At 38.6% G+C, this 18,064-nt stretch overlaps 2 long non-coding RNA genes and 1 pseudogene across 2 annotated transcripts in view; 1 reads left to right on the top strand and 2 right to left on the bottom strand.

The window, feature by feature from the left end:
* LOC149099168 (uncharacterized) overlaps positions 1-18,064 on the bottom strand; it is a 276,702-nt gene that overhangs the window by 229,270 nt on the left and 29,368 nt on the right. The gene's annotated exons all lie outside the window — the stretch shown is intronic.
* Positions 11,323-14,705, bottom strand: LOC149099205 (uncharacterized). Its single transcript, XR_016203851.1, has 2 exons — positions 14,232-14,705; positions 11,323-11,538 (listed from the first exon to the last, which is right to left on the bottom strand). It is a non-coding gene; the product is annotated as an uncharacterized LOC149099205 (long non-coding RNA).
* On the top strand, positions 17,041-17,651 carry LOC149099206 (uncharacterized; annotated as a pseudogene).

An 18,064-nucleotide genomic window follows, 5' to 3' on the forward strand; every position in this document is an offset into this window, starting at 1 on the left:
TTTCTGTCAGTGCAAAATGTCCTAGAGGAATTTTCAAGTGCTAATGCTGATGCCCTGACATTGCTTATCAAGGATGAGTTGGTACAGCAGTGTGGTTTAAGTCTTAAAAATTTTGAAAGGCCTTGCAACAGATGGGGCTGCACTGATGATTGGCAAAAATAATGGTGTAACAGCACAGCTTAAAGAGGTAAACCCAGTCATTATCAATGTCCACTGTATTTGTCACAATTTGGCCTTAGCTTGCACTGATACTAACAAGGAGATTGCCTACATCAAGCAAGTTGAGGACACACTGCGTCAACTCTGGACATATTTTGACAACTCACCAAAATGCCTAGCAGTTCCGTTGAAGATGCAAATTAACATCAACAAATGCAGCTGACAGCTAAAAGAGAACAGTAAACAGATCCTTGTAAAGAGGATGAACAAGGCTTGTTCCACAAGGTGGTTGAGTTTTGACAAGTCTGTTGCTGCCCTGTATCAAGAATACGGGGCTGTCCTTCATACCCTTCAAGCTTTGGACAAAGGTGGCTGTGCTACAGCTCATGGCCTGCTCAAGAGGCTGAAAGAGGGAAAATTAGTTGGCTCCTGCCAGTCCTGTCCAATCTGTCAAAGGCATTTCAAAGCGGATCAGTGGCCTTCTCTCAAATTGTTCCCCTGAGTAATGCAACCAAAGCCAGTCTTGAGGAGCTACTGGAAACCAACTCTCCATTGCAGAAGTTTTTAGCTGCTCTTGATTCATATACCAACATCTGCAAAGATCTCAAGGTGTCTACTACACAGCAGCAACAGCTGCACCGCTTACAGGAGCAATATATCACCAGTATGGTTGCAAACGTTGAAGCTCGATTTGCTAGCAGTTCTCCTCTACTCGCAGCACTCAAGATTTTCGACCCTTTGGCTGTGCCAGAAAGCAGTGAGTTGGGTTTCAATGTCTATGGGAACAGGGATATTTCTACTCTTGCTCAGCACTTTTATCAGGGTGATGATGAGGCTTCCCCAGAAGACCAGAAGTAGCAAACTACTTGCAGAGTGGCATCAAATGAAATTTAACATCAATGACAACATCAAGCCCAACATTCCCTTTGAAATCAAAACGGGAAAAAGCAGTACCACCAGCACACAGTGGTTTCTGAGTCAGCTTATGAAAGCAAAGTCAGAGTATCAACCCTTTTTTGGAGAGCCCCTCCTAACAGCAGAAGCTGCAATCACCCTGCCAGTTAGCAATGCATGGCCTGAAAGAGGTGCAAGTGCTCTCAAAATTGTAAAGAACCGATGTAGAATTCATCTCCAAAATGACATGCTTGAGACAATGCTTCATGCAAAGATCAATGGGCCAGCATTGGGTAGTCCAAAGATGGTGTCTCTTGTGACCCAAGCTGTTCAGTCATGGCTGGACAAAAAGAACAGAAAGAAGCTCCCAAGCAGGCAAGGTCCACTTCACACCGCCACAGAAGCTCCTCTTCCTGTAAACAATCCAAGGGAGGTAGCTGATGTTTCTCTCCAGACAGATATGGCTGGGGAAAATACCATTCAAGAAATTGAGCATGAAGTTGAGGAAGTGTCAACTCTGTTAGACATCTCACCTGTACTGCCAGACAGTGATGATTACAACAGTGCATTTGAATCTGACACTGATTTCTAGAAAGCCCAGATATAATTTGATGACAAGTATTGTTTTTGAAATTTGGAAGCTTTATAACATGACTAGTTATGTAACCTAATTAGCTATGACAGCCAATGTACATATTATAGTTGTTGATATACAAACTATGGGCTGTTATTTTATATATGAAGTATTTACCATTGTTCCTGAACAGCTTATAGGTTAATTTCTATAATTATTGACAGTACAATATCAATCACATTACTTAAAAAGGCAGTCAAAGCTTAAATGTTTTGCCATCTTATCTTGACAAACCTGGAACAATTTGTAAATAAAAGGTATCTTTTGATATGTTATTGCAAATAGTAAATCAAGTTGGTAAAAATGAGATACAATTCTCACCCTTCAGGTCCCCCAGATTGCACCAAATCACACTATTCAGCATCTAAATTTCAAAAATTTCCCAGGGGGATACCCCTGCACCCCCCTACATGCTCATGCCCTATGGGTGCTCGAAAGGTTGCCTTCAGCAACCAAACTGCCTCCAACTTTTATATAACCTCCTCCTCAGAAACATTTTGAGAGGGTTGCTGTCACATCTGTTGGTTTGAGCAAATATTTTTTGCTTCTGTTCTTTTCATGTTTGAACTATTGAAGAGAGAAGAGAGTACGTTTTTGTTTTCCAAAACTCACAAGGAAGCAGGACTGCAGGGGGAAATGACCATGGAGAATAGGGTGTGACATTTTCTCCAAAATTGTCCAACATGCCCAGATCTAAAGAGATGAACACCATCTTTTGATTAACTTAAGTTAAACAAGAAATGGGTTTGACAGCTAGTTAATTGACACATTGCTTATTGAAGGATAAAATGCATTTAGGAGAATTTGACTTACTGATTATTTTTCATGGATCATTACATCAATTCCACAGAGAGTCAAGGATGTGGGACACCCAAACATCAAAGATTGCTTACTAAGATAAGGAGAGAAGTGAAATGCCTTGACTAATGTGGAAAGAAAAGAGAAAGTTCAGAGGCAATCATAAGAAGCAGCTTAAGTAGACTCAGATATCGATGCTTCTGACCTTAAGATATAATTATCTTATTCTAATGATTTATCGTCTGGATATCTGGATACGTCAACAAAACATTCTTTCTACTCGACAAAAAGCAATGGACTTATGCAACAACTGCAAAACAGGAAGCAAGAATGCCTATGAAATCTTGAACAAAATGGTCAAAAAAGGAACCGCAAACCCTGAACTGGAGTTTTTCCACATTTTCCGTGTTGGCCTCACATTGGCAAAAGCGTAACAGCAGCTTTTTCTCATTGGTGACTTTATTCCATTGATGAAAGAATAAACTTGAGTCTTTTAAGAGTTCTAAGAAATCAAGGCATTACTTCCAGGATGGAAGCCCCTCAACATTCCTCCTGGCAGTAAGAACTTGCTTTAGGAGAAGTAGACGTTTCAATATTTATTTTCTCTATTGAACAATTCATGGGACTGATTGTGTTGTCTTCTAGTAATTAAAAATTCTTCTTGGAAAGATATTACATGAAATGTGATCCTAATTCTGTCAAATTTACACAAAAAATGGGTGTTCCAAGTTCATGGTCAAGACATTTAACCTTGAAAACTAACACCTTCACAAATCGTGAAGAAAGAATCACTAAAAAGCATACATGCTATGTAAAAAATTTGAGCTGTTTGCCATGACAAAGTTGTAAACATCAGAGTTCATTCATTGGCTGAAACACCAGTATTCCTTTGTGCATGAGAGTTGAAATCATCAATTCACAACCACATACCACCATTTCATGTAATGTTGAATATCCACTTCTAACTATGTACTACCGGTTGTATTATTCTGCCCCCACCTGGCAAGTTTTGACACAACTATGTTTAATTGTACCAATGGTAGTAGAGTCCAATACCTCTTCCACCAGTTCCAAAGTGGAACCAAGAGACATATGATATTTTGAAATCCCTCAAGTGAACAGTGGAGTACATTGTTTCTCTCTGTACTTTAGCAATTTCCTTTTTGGTTACAGAACATTTCTAGTTTTCTGCTGTTACTTATTTGTAGTTTTCAAAATTGCTTTATTATGGCTCTTTTACTACTTTGGAACATTGCTTTGCTTCACAAAGTTTACTTTTAAGTACCACTGCAAATGCCATTCCAGCACTTCAATAGACTTTTTTAACTGCATCTGGAGTTCTTGCATTTGCTTGTACTACCACAATGCTCCAAGAACTCAGTGGTAAATTCAGGTCTCCAAAGCCTTCACAGCAGGGAGCTCAATATAAACGCACCAAACTATTCCATGGTAAAAATCTAAGTGTTTGTTATGACACTATATTTGCAATGATCAATTAGAGGTATTATCCCACCATCTAACCATAGGACAGATTCTTCAAAACCCTTTTGTGTTGACTTTCGATAAAATCTCCTCCTAGGTCAGACTCCCTGAGGTTATCAACCGCAAGAATTGTCCATTATGTTTGAATACCTAGCTCTAACATTGCTTTGGCCTCCCCACAAACAGAAATAGGCTGGTCAGTAATTGACACAGGAGACACTTGTAGTCCTTGACAACACACCCAGGTTTACTTAAGGATATGGGGCTCACTTCTGCACCAGTGTCCACCAGGAAAATAAAGAAATATAATGTCCTAACAAACATCCTTAATGAGGTTACAGCTCTGAGGGTCGTACCAGGGGGCTCACTGGCACGGTTCACGAATGTAAAAAATAGAGGATCACAGATATAAACATTTTGTTTTCCGGAATCACAAAAATAAGTATGATACTCTTTTGAATAATCTGCTCTTACCCTAAAAAGAGTGTTTGAAGAAAGAAAAATCGTGAAAGGCTAAGTCAAGGCTCCATATTGTAAATCGCATCTCTAAGTCACTCTTGATAGACGACTCTAACCATTCAGAGGACTTGCATCTCAAAATAATATAGAATAGAGTGGAAAAATCATGAATATCAGTTAATAATTCAAGTTCTTCACGGGTCACGCAAAACCTTCAGGTCACCGATCACCCAGAATAATTTCCTAAATTCACATTTCACAGCAAATAAAATCAGCTACCGTAATCACGCATCACGAGAATACCCTGTACGACCGTAAGCTATAGTTTGGCTTGGTCCCACTTCACCTTGTCTTCACTTACAAGGAGCAAAAACTTGCAAATTTTTCAACATTTGTTGAACTGAGTTAAATGACCTTGCCAACCATGAGTTCTCGTGGCTCAGTGGATAGAATGCTCCCTGGTATTCAGGAGGTCATGGGTTCAATTCCTGTTGGGGACTCAAATTTTTTTTTGACCCATGCTTGTGTCATGTTGATCAATTCACCCTTCAAATTTCTTGCATACTTTGGAATCATATCAGATGCCAACAAACTTGGATGCTCAGAGTGCCCAGATTGCATCTGGTATGGCTTAAATGTAAAAACATTTCAGGTGGGCATGCACCCCACTCTCGTTTGGATGCCTCTATATGCCAAACAAGTAACCCAAATGGACAACTAATTAAAAGAATCACAGAAGTCAAAGAACATGACGGAGTGTCAAGCATTACAAGACATGGAGCAAAAAGGCTGGTGTTATGCCTATTCCAATCCTGTTCCAATCCAAAGTTTCTGCCGAGAAGAAACCACAGAGAAAATAAGGAGACAGGTACTAGCACAACTCCAGTGTATAGAACTTTTATATATAGCACTATATCAATAATTTTATTATCATCATTATTATTATTAATTATTATTAACTTAAGACAGACACCCCTTATACCATTTGTACTTCAAATACTAATAAAGGCCTTCTGACAATCTGCCCAAAAATAAAACCATGTTGTATAGTCCAACCACCAAAATCTACCTAGAATAAAGATCCCCATCAATGTGACAATATGGATGGTGTTGTTTCAGTCTTTCTTTAGAGCGTAATAAGTTAATTTACCCAACCTCAGAAATAGGGACCTGGGAACAAGCTTACCACTCTATGTTGTTTGACATGATACATGTTTAGTTCTCTCATCATTCAGGACAAGAATTGGAGATCAAACAGGTTCTTGTGAACTGGATGGACTCCCATCTACTCTTGAGGCGAGTACGGGATGTCACAGCTTGGCAAAAAGCACAGTGCTTGGTGTAGCCCAGGAGCTGGCAACTATTACTAGTGATGCCTCAAGAGAAAATTCAGGAGTTTCTTTGACACACTGCTAGATATTCTTGCAGCATAGCAGCAGGGAAGAAAATTAAAATTGGATTCAGTCCAACACCCGGCAGTGAAGTAGATGCAAATGCTCCATGAAAGTTCTAATCCAGTAAGTCTCGCGATTGTACATGTTAAGACTCCACACCCAGCTATAGGTCAATTCTACTGGCAATAACGAAGAGTGCAGTCAGCTCTCATTTTGTCCAAACTCCAACATGCTATATCCAAAAATCATAAGACACATTCAAACATAGTATAAACTTGTTTACAATCTAATTTACATCTAGTGCGAAATACATTAAGACCAATTTCCTCTCCTGTCTATTATTATTTTCGTCTTAAGGTCCTAATTGTTCTCTCAGAGAAGATCAATGGGTGCAGATCCAACAGTGATTCAGGGGTTTGAATAATAGCCAGGTAGTGGGTAGATCTACCCACTTGTAATGAGCGGACTACCCGCTTGTAGCTGTCCCAGGTAGCCGTATACAGATAACTAAGACCAGACAATTTCCTCACAGCTAAGGATTCTCTTTGCGAAATTTGGCAAAATAAGTATTATGTTATAGGTAATGAAAAAGAAAGGTACAAGAAAAAACGTTCTAGTGTTGACCCAGCTTTTTGGACCGCAAAAGATGAAGGAAAGTGTAACCTAATGCCAAGAACAATCGCCTCAATATGAGGTGAAAAAAATGTGCCAGGCACTTCAGCTGAAATTGAGAGGAAACTGGGACTAAGCATGAATGATAATGGCTACCAAAAGTAAATCGTTATTAGCATATTTTGCTCCTGTGTCAAAACAAGAGGTTGAAGGATTCTTCGCAAGGTTAGTTGAGTATATTAAAAGGGACACATTTCAGTGTTTAAACTTTAATATTATGCTTCTTTTGGTGGTGAAATATGTGTTGTTCATGAATTGATTTGAATACAAAGAATTAAAAGACCACGTTATCAACCTTGTCTATCTACTTCATTGAGTTCTAGGAACAATAAAGCAACATAAAAATAGGCCTCAAAACGCAGGAAAATGCATCTGCGAAAGTGGGCCTTCCAAGAAACTAGCTGCCTGTTTTTCTAAACTACCCTTGTGCCAAAAATTATTGAAACCCCTGGTGATTGCATTGTTCAACAAGAGAAAAATGCACATGCAAAAGTAAAACTTTGACTCTTTCAATTAATTTCCCTTTTTAGCCACAATGGCAATACCTAATCAACTACACTGTATATGGAAGGTTAAGGTTACTATAGTAGAAAATTTAACCTTTTCTAATTACATATAGTAGAGCATTTGGTACCTTACTTTAACTTATTTCCAATATTCTCTTATATTAATTTGCCATTTATAACAAAGTATTACACAAGCCCACAGGCTTAGACAGTCCAGAAAGAGTGAGAAAAAGTTTTCTTTATTTTGAATAGGCAGATATACAGTATACACACACATATGCCTTCAGACTAGACTTAGCTAAAACAAACATTTTGCAATTGGGCACTTAACAGAAAATTAACTGACTGCATTTCTATTAAAAGCGAGGGTATTTTGCTGATGAATAAAAAAATACTGCTTTCTATCAACTAGAACAGGGGATATAGACACTTGAACAATCCCATCTTCATAGAGCAAACACAACAGACAGAAAACATTTTTCGACGGAAAGTAAACACCGTTCAAGCAAGCGACTTGCCAACACGTGCTGAAATACAGAACTTTTCCTTGAAAAAAAAATAACTAAACATGGGTGCACACCAAAGAAACTTTGATCAAAAATCCTTTCACTAAAGAAAAAGTATTTTACTGCTTGAATGAGCGATTTGTGTTTAAAAAAACGAGATGTCATTTTCTCAAAGAGGATCTTCAGAACACTTCAGACAAAAAACATTTTGCAAGCAACTTGCTCACACGTGTCAAAACACACATCTTTCCTTGCAAAAACATAAACTCACTGTGTTAAAGGTCAAATAAACCAAAATTTAGACATTTTTTTTCATTTGAGTCCAATGTGTTCATAAAGTATAAAATAAACATATTCTGAAGTTTCAAACAAATTGGACAAACCATCGCGGAGATATTAGAATGTTCAAATCACTCTTTTTTACCTTCATAATCGTAGAGCTGTCAGGAAAATTGTCCGATAATTGTCAGAAATAAAACTTGTGAAGTCACTGTTGGTGAGCTCAAGAAATGCGGGAAAATTTGAAACCGTTTCAAGTACACTGTAAACTTCAGAGGAAAACCACTCCAAGTGAAAAGTTGGCCCTCTTAAGTTCCCCCAGGACTCAAAACTTAAAAGAGAATGGCTTATGCTAGTAATAGTTATCACTAAAGTTGCCCCCACTTTCTTTTATTTCCACTGATTGAAAACAATAATATTGAACATTATTGTATGAACTAAAAATTTCATTTTTTTTTTGTAACTACATCACTCATACTGTTCCAGTAACTTAGGCGTCGTACCATGAATATGATCTAAACAATCAACTAAGTTAACTAGCCAACACATTCTATTTAGCTCATTCTACCACATGATATTCTTTACATAATACTCTCACAAAGCATTCATAGTGGAGCAGTTTACCATATCTCATTAGAAAGGCCACAAAAAGTACTTTCTGGAAAAAAAAATAGGTTGCCTTCATGGAAACTAATATTTCTTTTACAAAAAATTCACTTAGTAGAACTTAATATGGAAAAATGGTTAAAAAATTATAGCGAAAAAAAAAAAATTTGTCAAACTACTCTGCTGTTCCAATTTGATGCTGAAACAAACCATTTGTCTTGATATACAAGCAAATGTATCTCAAAAGCAGAACAGAAGTAGAGTTTTCTTTCCAAGATGTAAACAGAAGTATGACATTACAGTCACCATATATGCAAATTAGAGTCAAGCATTTTGTCCTCAACGAAAATGCTGCAAAACATTTACACTTACATTTGGATCCCTGCAAAGTCACCCAGCCATCACATGAGCTCTAGGCCATGTAAGATTACTCAATACGAATAGGCACTCCGAATAAATGAGATGCCAAAGCCGATCACCAGTTTTACCTTTCAAAGGTAAAACTGGCGATCGGAAGGGTATTTAGCTATTTAGTTGCAATTGAACCACACTGGCCATGAATTTCTAGTATACTTCAGAATAACTCACAAAACCTTCTCAGATGTTTTACTCCCAAAATCCATCTTCAGGATCTTTGAAATCGTTTTTGAAATTTCTAGACCAGAATCTTGGCCATTTCAAAGAGAATTTTATTTGATCAAACTAAGATCATCATGCAGGCCATATTGTAATTAGAGTGTATTTTTGACCTTGAAATGCTCCTTGAAGATAGCGAAACATGAACTCGTGGTTGCAAGACCTTGAAAATACTTCTCAAAGATGGCAAAATGTAAACTCATGGTTGCAAGAACCTTGAAATGCTGCTAGCAGATGGCGAAATGCAAACTCGTAGTTGCAAGAATTACATGTACCCAACACCACCTTGTGCGCTTGCTAAAATATTACCCAAGACCACCATGCACGCCTAGTTTCATCGAATCAGGAACACTTTGCATACTAGAAACACATTTCTTACTTTTTTGAAATTCCTTGTATGTATACACCAGGGAGTCCTAGGGTGCCTCCTCAGGTTTTGGCCTCTGGGTCAAAACCCTGCGGGGGGGGGGGGGGGGGGCCATACTGACGATTTTTAACTTCACTAAAGAACGTTGCAAGCCAGTAATAATTGCTGGTTTGCAACGTTATTGGACAAAAAACAACGGAAAACAAGCAAATAATACCCACAGAACAGCAAGCGCACTCCTCTGCCATTTCCCAAGTAAAATAAGGTTTGTATTTAGATCCAAAAGCTTCCCCACAAAAGAGTCAGTGACGCAGAAACACAGCGCTGTTCAAGACAACAATCACATCACAAAGCAGAGTCTCAGTTTCAGTCCTTCCATTAAAGTGGGCAGTCATTTTGGAAATATTTTCAAGAAGCCATCGGCTGTCTTTGTACTTTTACCTTTTTTACTCCTTTTCACGGCTCAGAGGGAAAAATTTCTGCATAAGTTTCATTTTACATGTTTTTTTTAACATTTTGTTGCTATAAAATGGCTGAAGAAAAGATGTGTAAATTTTGTTTCATTTGACCTTTTAAATAAGGAATTGAAGCAACTGTTGCAATTTTCTTCCCATTTTTGGTAGCTAAAGATCAAGCAAGTGCTCATAAACAGTAGTCTGTCGGTGAATTTGCAAAGCGATCAAACACTCAAAATATGGTAGTTTTCATTGACGTTTTAACAATATACGAATTTCACTTTGAAGCCTGGCGCTTTTTCGTACCCAGAAATGTCCTTTGTTTGGCCAACAATGCATGATATAAAGAAACTTATGGGAATGCAAAACAAAGAGATGTATATGTGCATATGTACGTGTATGTATACACATATTGAAATATGTGTATACGCAAAAAGACTCACATATAAATTGCATATGTGTAGTTTGCTCATATTTGAGCTGCATTGTAGCTTGAATTTCATCATATTTATTTCAATAATGGTTTTTTATTCATTCATTCATCCACTCCTCAGTAAATTTCCAAAGGAAAGGGAAGAATGTAAGTAATGTTAAATCACTCTTTGTCACACTTAATTAGCCTGGCAGAAAGGGGTAGGGGGGTGGGATGGGGTAGGCACCAGTGGTAAATTTAAAAGTGGTTTTATTGTTAAAACCAAAGGTGGCAACAGCTAGAATGAGAACACGCTATTCTGTGACCATTTGATAAGATCGCATCTTGTCCACCCGTGAAAAAAAAATTTGCATGTTGAATAAAACAAATGCCCCTGAATACAAGATTTGATGACCACTAAGGATGCTGTTAAAAAATGCTCTTGATAGCAGCAAGTAATGGTTTAAGACGAGTTGAAAAGGGGTGGAGGAAATTCCCAAAGACCTTAGATAAGTCATTTAAGATAACTATCTTGGGTAAAAAAAGACCAGACAGCAATTATTGGGTGAAACATGATATCTTCAAGAATAAGCCACAAATAAATTTCCAGCAGGATGCAGACAAGCATTAAATCACTGCTAGGAGAGTTGCCAAAAGTAATGTTAAATCTTATAATGACTGCCTGATACATGGTTTAATATTTTTCAGACTTTTCTGGATCTCCATTATTAACTGTCTTGACAAAGAAAGAAACAGAAAAAGGCCAGGGGCCCATTTCTCAAAAGCCCCGGAAACTTTTCGGGCCTGTAAAGCCATAGCAAAATCTCAAACCTTACAATTACAGAACTGTTTTATTCACATACTCTTAGAAGTTCCCTTCGTACAAGAAGTTTCAGGTGTATACACTTCTCCGTTTTTAGATACAGATGGACTAAAAATGGCTTTATGGGCCCGAAATGTTTCCAGGGCTTTCAAGAAATGGGCCCCTGATCGGAAATCTAATAAACAGTGACATGATGAAAGTCTTTGGCCATGGACAACTTGAAACTCCTCTCTTTCTATCTTTCTTTTTTTAGCCATTAAGTGCTTTACCTCAAAAAATGGTTACTAACGCTAAAATCAGCGTTATCAGATTCCATTCTTCATTCATCATTTGTTTGACTTCAAGATTAAGGGTTCTGTACATTCAGAATGCTTCATCAGTAAATTTCAATGCTGGGGTTTACTGATGAAGTACCTCCTTGCTGGTGGTGTTTAAGGCAGATGACCATGTAAATATCTGTCAAAGAAGAGACAGAACAAGGAGGTTCTTAATTAGTGAAATATAAAGAGGATATTCCACAGTGGTAAGAATATATGAATTCATGTTCAAGTGGCAAGAACAATATCTCAAAAGTGAGTGCAGTGAACAAGATACAGTTTTTGCCATGAGAACATAAAATTCATATCTTTGAGCCAACATCCAATGTTCTTATTGTTACATGGATACCAAATACCTGACATTGTCGATTTTATTGTGTTTTTAAACAATCAAGTTTCAAAAAATACCGGTGGGCTTCATATTACAAAGTACCCATTGCCCCGTAGTTTTGTTAGGGTTAATTTCCGTGTCATTGATTTGGTTGAGCATTAATTTCCACGACCTTTATTTCCAACAATTTTGCCCTGAATTCTTGATACCATGCCAAGCCAAGCTCATGAAGGAATTGTACAAATTTCTCAGAATAAAAACAAAGTAAAAAAATGATTTTTTTATCAGGGTTGAGATCTTCCAGTATCATAGACAATGCAAAGAAAGCTCAAATTTGCCACTTCAAGATTGCTTCACTGTTTAAAACCCCTGTGTTTAGGGACAATTCAACAAAATTATTATCATTTTGGATCTTTACACTTAAAGTTAGAAAAAATGTACTCCCGTTCTCTCAACAAACTGCTGCTAATTTCACTTGATTTGAAATTTTGGCACCTCTTTTTGCATTAATTTTCTTTATTGGGAAGTAATTTTCCTTCAAGCATTACAATGCGTTTACTGAAACCGGGTCCACCCAGACAGTGAAAACCAATCAGATGGCAGAACGGAAACAATAGATTCCAATATTTTCAAATCCAGCCAATCAAATGTCCAGTACAAAACAATGAAATCTAAACTTGTTGTGGTGCTTACACAACTACGGTGTCTGTTAATAAATTGTCAAGCTCAAGCCATTAGTACTTTCATGTTAGAAAATATTGTGCTACTTCTTTACTTTAGATTTTACATTTACAAGCGTAATAAACTCATTAGATTGACCGTTTTCCAGCTGTGAATGTACACCCACACAAAATATCTTTTTTACAGTTAGTTATTTAAAATCATAGAATAGATTTTGACATTTTTTACAAAGTAAATTCCGCTCCTGCTGTCCGTGCATGTTTCTATTTTTACACACCTTTCGGTTGTCCACCACATAGTTCTGGAAAACACCGTTGCATTCACTGTCTCAGGAGCTCTACATTTCAGAGTTTGAGCTCCCTTTCTTGGTTATCAGTGTATTGAAATAACATCTTCATGACAATTCAAACAACTTTTTTTTTTCACATTGTACTATCAAAGCCTCAGCCTGTAAAATCACTCAAGCAAAAACAAAAGACGGGCGCATAGGAACTTCCCCTAGATGGAAAAATCAAAGATATTTTGAACAAAGAATTCATTTTTGTATCAAGTTAACTTTTCAATTCTCCTTTTTTAAGTTTGCTTTCAGCTCCTTTCAGTTACATTGAAACTAATCCCTTTCCAATTCCTACATTTCAAACCTGTGTTCATGCAAAACTGCTCAGAGACCATTTGAAGGGTTTCTTTTAAACAGCCATGACAATATTCACACAACACACTCTGTTGGCAATATATATTTATGAGTCACCCTCTTACGCAGCTTTTATTTCCATGTATTTTCCAAACCAACCAGTGACCCCATAGAAAGTGTAGCATATAACTCTTCTTGAACCCGCAAGCATGCGAAACTACTAACGGTTTGAGCTTGGCAATTTATTATGCGACACTGTAATTACATAGGCATCACAACAAACAAGTTGAGATTTCATTACCTTGTACCCAACATTTGATTAGCTGGAATTGAAAATGGGCCATTTGATTGGCTGGATTTGAAAATGTTGGAGTCTATTGTTTCGGTTCCGCCATCTGATTGGTTTTCATTGTCTGGGTGGCCCTGGTTTCAGTAAACGCACTGTAATACTTTCCAGCCGTGGTTAAAACACAGAATGGCAAAATGACAACATGTCGCTACAGTTAACCTAAATATTCCTCCAGTTAGGCTTAAGTGCCCTCCGGTTAACCTGAATAACACTCGGGTTAGTCTAAATAACAGTGACTTGCAGCTGGTTAGCTCTCGATAATTCACCGATTAATTTTATGGGTTTGCCATTTTGTTTAATTACGTCCGTATTTTCCTGTAATGTTAAAGGGAAACCTTTTAGAACAAACTCTAAAAACATGTCGGTTGCCTGAATACCTGGGTCTTTATAACCAAGTCTACGCAGATAACAACTGCAATAAAGACCTAAGAATTTAGTATAATGTTTTGAATCGTTCCGCGTAGACCACCGCACGAGTCCAGCTGATAGGGGCGGTTAATCAGCTGTGTGGATTTGAAAAACGGGTCGCAAAATATGGCAAGTTACGTCCAAAACTTCGCTATTTTTCTTCTCTTGAAGAAGTTTAAGAGTATACAGCACAGCTCAGAGTTGATACCAGTCACGTTTGAGTGGTTCTCACGCTATTGTAGCACTTCCATCGCCCGCCAGGTTTTTCTGTGTGTTCGCGAGCTAGCTGTTGCTGTCACAAGCTTGGCAGCAGTATTACACGAGGGCGCTAAAGCAACACGTTGACTAAAGGCGAGGATACTTTGGGATATTAATTCAAACGAAATATTGTAGCAGTGGAACATGACAAAACATACAAAGATGAAACCTTACCTGAAAACATTCCTTTGCACTCCTCAGCCAGGCCCTGAACAACATACATCGCGATGAGTTACCGCGTTGTGTTATACACATGTTGTGTCCTGTCCCGCGAGAACCTTCTTTATTTATTTTCTTATTTTCCCGTATTCTTTCATTTTATTTCTTTTTTTGCGAACGGGAGTTAGGCGTTCTTTATTATTTATTTACATTTATTTTTGCGAACGGGGGAAACGAGAAAAAAAGAACGCCTAACACATTTACTTCACGAGTCGCCTGCGCCCCTTCGCTGCTCGCGTGTCAACAGCTGTCTTATGTCAAATGTGAGCCAATCAGATTTTACCGAAAATTCGTGCGGCCGGTTGAAAGCGCGAGAGGAGCGCAATTTACATTAGTCCATGGGCCAGGGCAGGTTCTCGGTACCACTCGAGGGCGGGGGGGGATGTGAGTGATATCTGACGAAAGGTTGTATGAAGGACTTTTCGAATTTACTTGATAGCAATCGTGAAAGAGTAGCTTTTAGTATTTTTTGCGTACTTCTTTTTTTCAAAAATATTGCTATGACATGGAAACGAGGCTCACATTAAAACAGTTATTTTAAATGCGTTCTTTATTTATAATATTAATAAATTACTACATTGTACAGTAAACAGCTTTTCTTCGCATTTTTGGTTAAAAACTAAAATTTATAAGTTGATTTAAAAAAAGAAAAACTTAAATGAAACCATGCAGCTCAAACTGGAAAAGCATTATGGGTAACGTTTAAGATGACTGTCTCGCTGAATGGCAAATACTTCCAATTTCTTGGCAAATTTTCGCAGCTTGGACGCTTTTTATCAACAGGGAACACTTAGTATTTTTTATGCTCACTGAACAAAATACTTACAAACATTCAAGAGTCTCTGTTCGACTTAAGGAAACTTGACTGCTATGTACAGTTTCAATTGTTGTTTTATTCCTAGAGCAAATTAAAGACCTGCTTTTAAAACTTGTATTATTCACAGCTCGTATGATGAAGGTCTGCTAGTTATTCCTATTTTAAAAAAAATATTCAACTCTTTGAGATATTTATTGAACGCGGCTACAATTAAAAGTCGTGGGCCATTGCTTTATTCGTTGGCAGAGAATACCAAGGAAGGATAAATTCCCCAATTCATATATCACAGGAAATGCCGTAGTCTTTCTAGCATGAAGCGAGATTAGTTGGAGAGCATTTTTCAAACAACGGCCGCGAAACAGATTTCGAAGTTTAATTTGGAAAGCGAAAGGCAAAGTTCTCGTCAACAAGAGCCAAGCACGAGCAGGACTTGCTCGAAAATGTACACTTTTTGCGAAAATAAGACTGCATGTACAAGAGCACGCGATCCCTTTGACTCAGTAGGTTGACCTGTATTTAGTTGCTTTAGAAAAGTTGCTATTGCTGCGGGTGATAGCAGGCTTATTGGCCTTGCCTGTCGTGATTTGGTAGCAGCTGAAGCGTGTTACCATGGTCGGTGCTTTTGAGATTGTACCTGACCAGATAAAGCAAGTAGGTACACTGACTTGGAAAGCAGTGAACCGGACTCGGATGAAAACCAATTTTTTTGATATAGAGTCTCAAGCTTATGACCAACTGTTTGACTTTATTTGATCAGATTTATTAAATCACAGGCTTATTTAGATGGTTGATCTGAGAGAGAAGCCGTAATCTCCATGGGATCAATGGGCGCTACTGAAACATCCGAATCAAGGAAAAAGACATTTCGGAAGGAAGTTAGAAAAAGATTTCGGCGACTTGTTACAATTTGAAGAAATTCCCGAACAATAATAAAGTTTTCGTTCTTTCCCAACATTTTTCAAATGCTGAACTGGCCGGAGAGATAGTAACTTTATCTCAGCAATTCGACAACAGGGCTGACTCCATGTAAAGTCAAGGAAAATAGCAAGTTGGACTGTACATTCGTAATGTAGTTCTTTCAAATGACACTGAAAACGCATGGCCACCGAAATCTTCTAAACTATGTGAGAATGCAATCAATCTCCCAGCAGGACTAGATGCCTTTCTATATACTCCTCTAACTAGCAACTCAGAAATCCCAACGGAATATCCTCATCGCTACCGGTGCCTTGTTGGTAACTCTTTTGGGCAAGACATTGTACACGGGATAACTGGAGGAAAACCTTCCAAGCAAATGCTATTACCATACGCAGTAAAAACTTTGCAAACCGCAATGTTGAACTTATACAGATGTTAAGCCGATGTGGGCATGGGATTGCCTATACGCAAACTGAGGAAATAAACACAGCACTTTGCCTACAAAAAAAATGGCCTCGACGCCTGATAATCATGTTCCTTTGCCGAAAAATATTCAGGCAACGCTTGCGTGGGATAATATTGATAGAATAGAAGAGACGCTTTATGGCGCAGGAACATCTCATCGAGTAAATGCTATTGCTGTCCAAGCCAGGCATTTTGGTCCCGGAACCTCCTTCCGCCCCCTGGAACTGAGCAAGCTAGGACAAAGAAAAGAAACATTGATCGTCCAGTAATCTCGCTTGTACCTGCATTTAACGCTGGTGATCGCACGACACGAAGAAGACATGAAATTGATGATGTTGATGCTCGAAGGAAGGTAGACCAATCCCTTTAAGGGGGAAAGGCAAGACCTATTTGTTTATCTACCGGCAACCTCGCAACTCCTGAGATAGAGAATGATCTGCATGCTTCCGGCAGAGGCTTTCGGAGAGACGGTTTATAAGACATTTTTCACGACAGGCTTGAGTCTGATCTACGTAACGTGAAATTCTGCGACAAAGTTGCGAACCTCAAAGCTTAAACAAGAAGATGAAACGACAACTAGGGTCAAGCAAGGAACTAATCATTAAAGCGGATCGTGCGCAGTTCACTCGAATGATCATTACAGCTGAGAACAGAACGTTAAAGCTGAATGATGAATTGAACCACCCTCTCGGACCTTGCCCTCGAGCCCTTGACTCGGCTGATGCCGAGATTGCTGAAGAGAACCAGCAGATCATCACTTGCCAAGGAGCCAGGCAGAAGAATATGGCAGCAGCAGATATGATTCCTCAGCCGTGCGGGCGAATATTGACGTGGTCTTCGATGTTTCCAGAAATTATTCGATCAAAAACCACAAGAGAGAGAAGAGAGGCTAAGAAAGCGGTCATAAAGTCGGAAACTTCAAGGCAGACTACAAGATACATCAATGGCGGACATTCTTGTCCAATTCCAAGAATAAATCGCTCCCGAGCAAATTTATTTCAGAAAAGTGGCAAAATGAGAGGCGTGGAGAGAGGTTCGCTGGAAAGACAATCTTCGTAACGACCGAGGATTACTGCTATGAACTCTCCTCAATCGGAGTAACAGCAAGGGGAGAGCTAAGGTCGACGCATGAGGAAGCAGGTACAAGAGTGTTTCTCCATGCAGCACATACATAGCTGTAGTTATTACGTCTAAGGCTTTTTTTATTATCGCAAGGTTATGGAGTCTGTAACGCCATTGGACTTTGTTGCAGGATATTCTGTGCCAAACAAGGCAAAGTTGACTCGAACCAGCTACCTCCCTGCGCAGATTGTTTCTGTTGTTTGAGGATGTACTCCTCGAGAGCAAACTACCAACTGCAAGCAGCTATTTGAAGAAGTTTACATAGCTGCCCTCAAGTCCCTTCACCAGTTGGTCAAGGATGGGTCGAGAAGTACTGCAACTTATCCATCAAACGGATGAAGGGCAAACCTTCCCCTGTAGTTCTTCTTGAGTTTCTCTCCTGTTTTTGTGCAAGATCGTGCAAGCTGTCCACGTGCCGACCTGCCTTACAAATGGCCTTAAATGCACCGATATGTGCCGCCTTCGT

This window comes from Orbicella faveolata, unplaced genomic scaffold (assembly GCF_042242905.1).
Source record: "Orbicella faveolata isolate gen_17 unplaced genomic scaffold, um_ofav_v1 contig_46, whole genome shotgun sequence".
NCBI lineage: Eukaryota > Metazoa > Cnidaria > Anthozoa > Scleractinia > Merulinidae > Orbicella > Orbicella faveolata.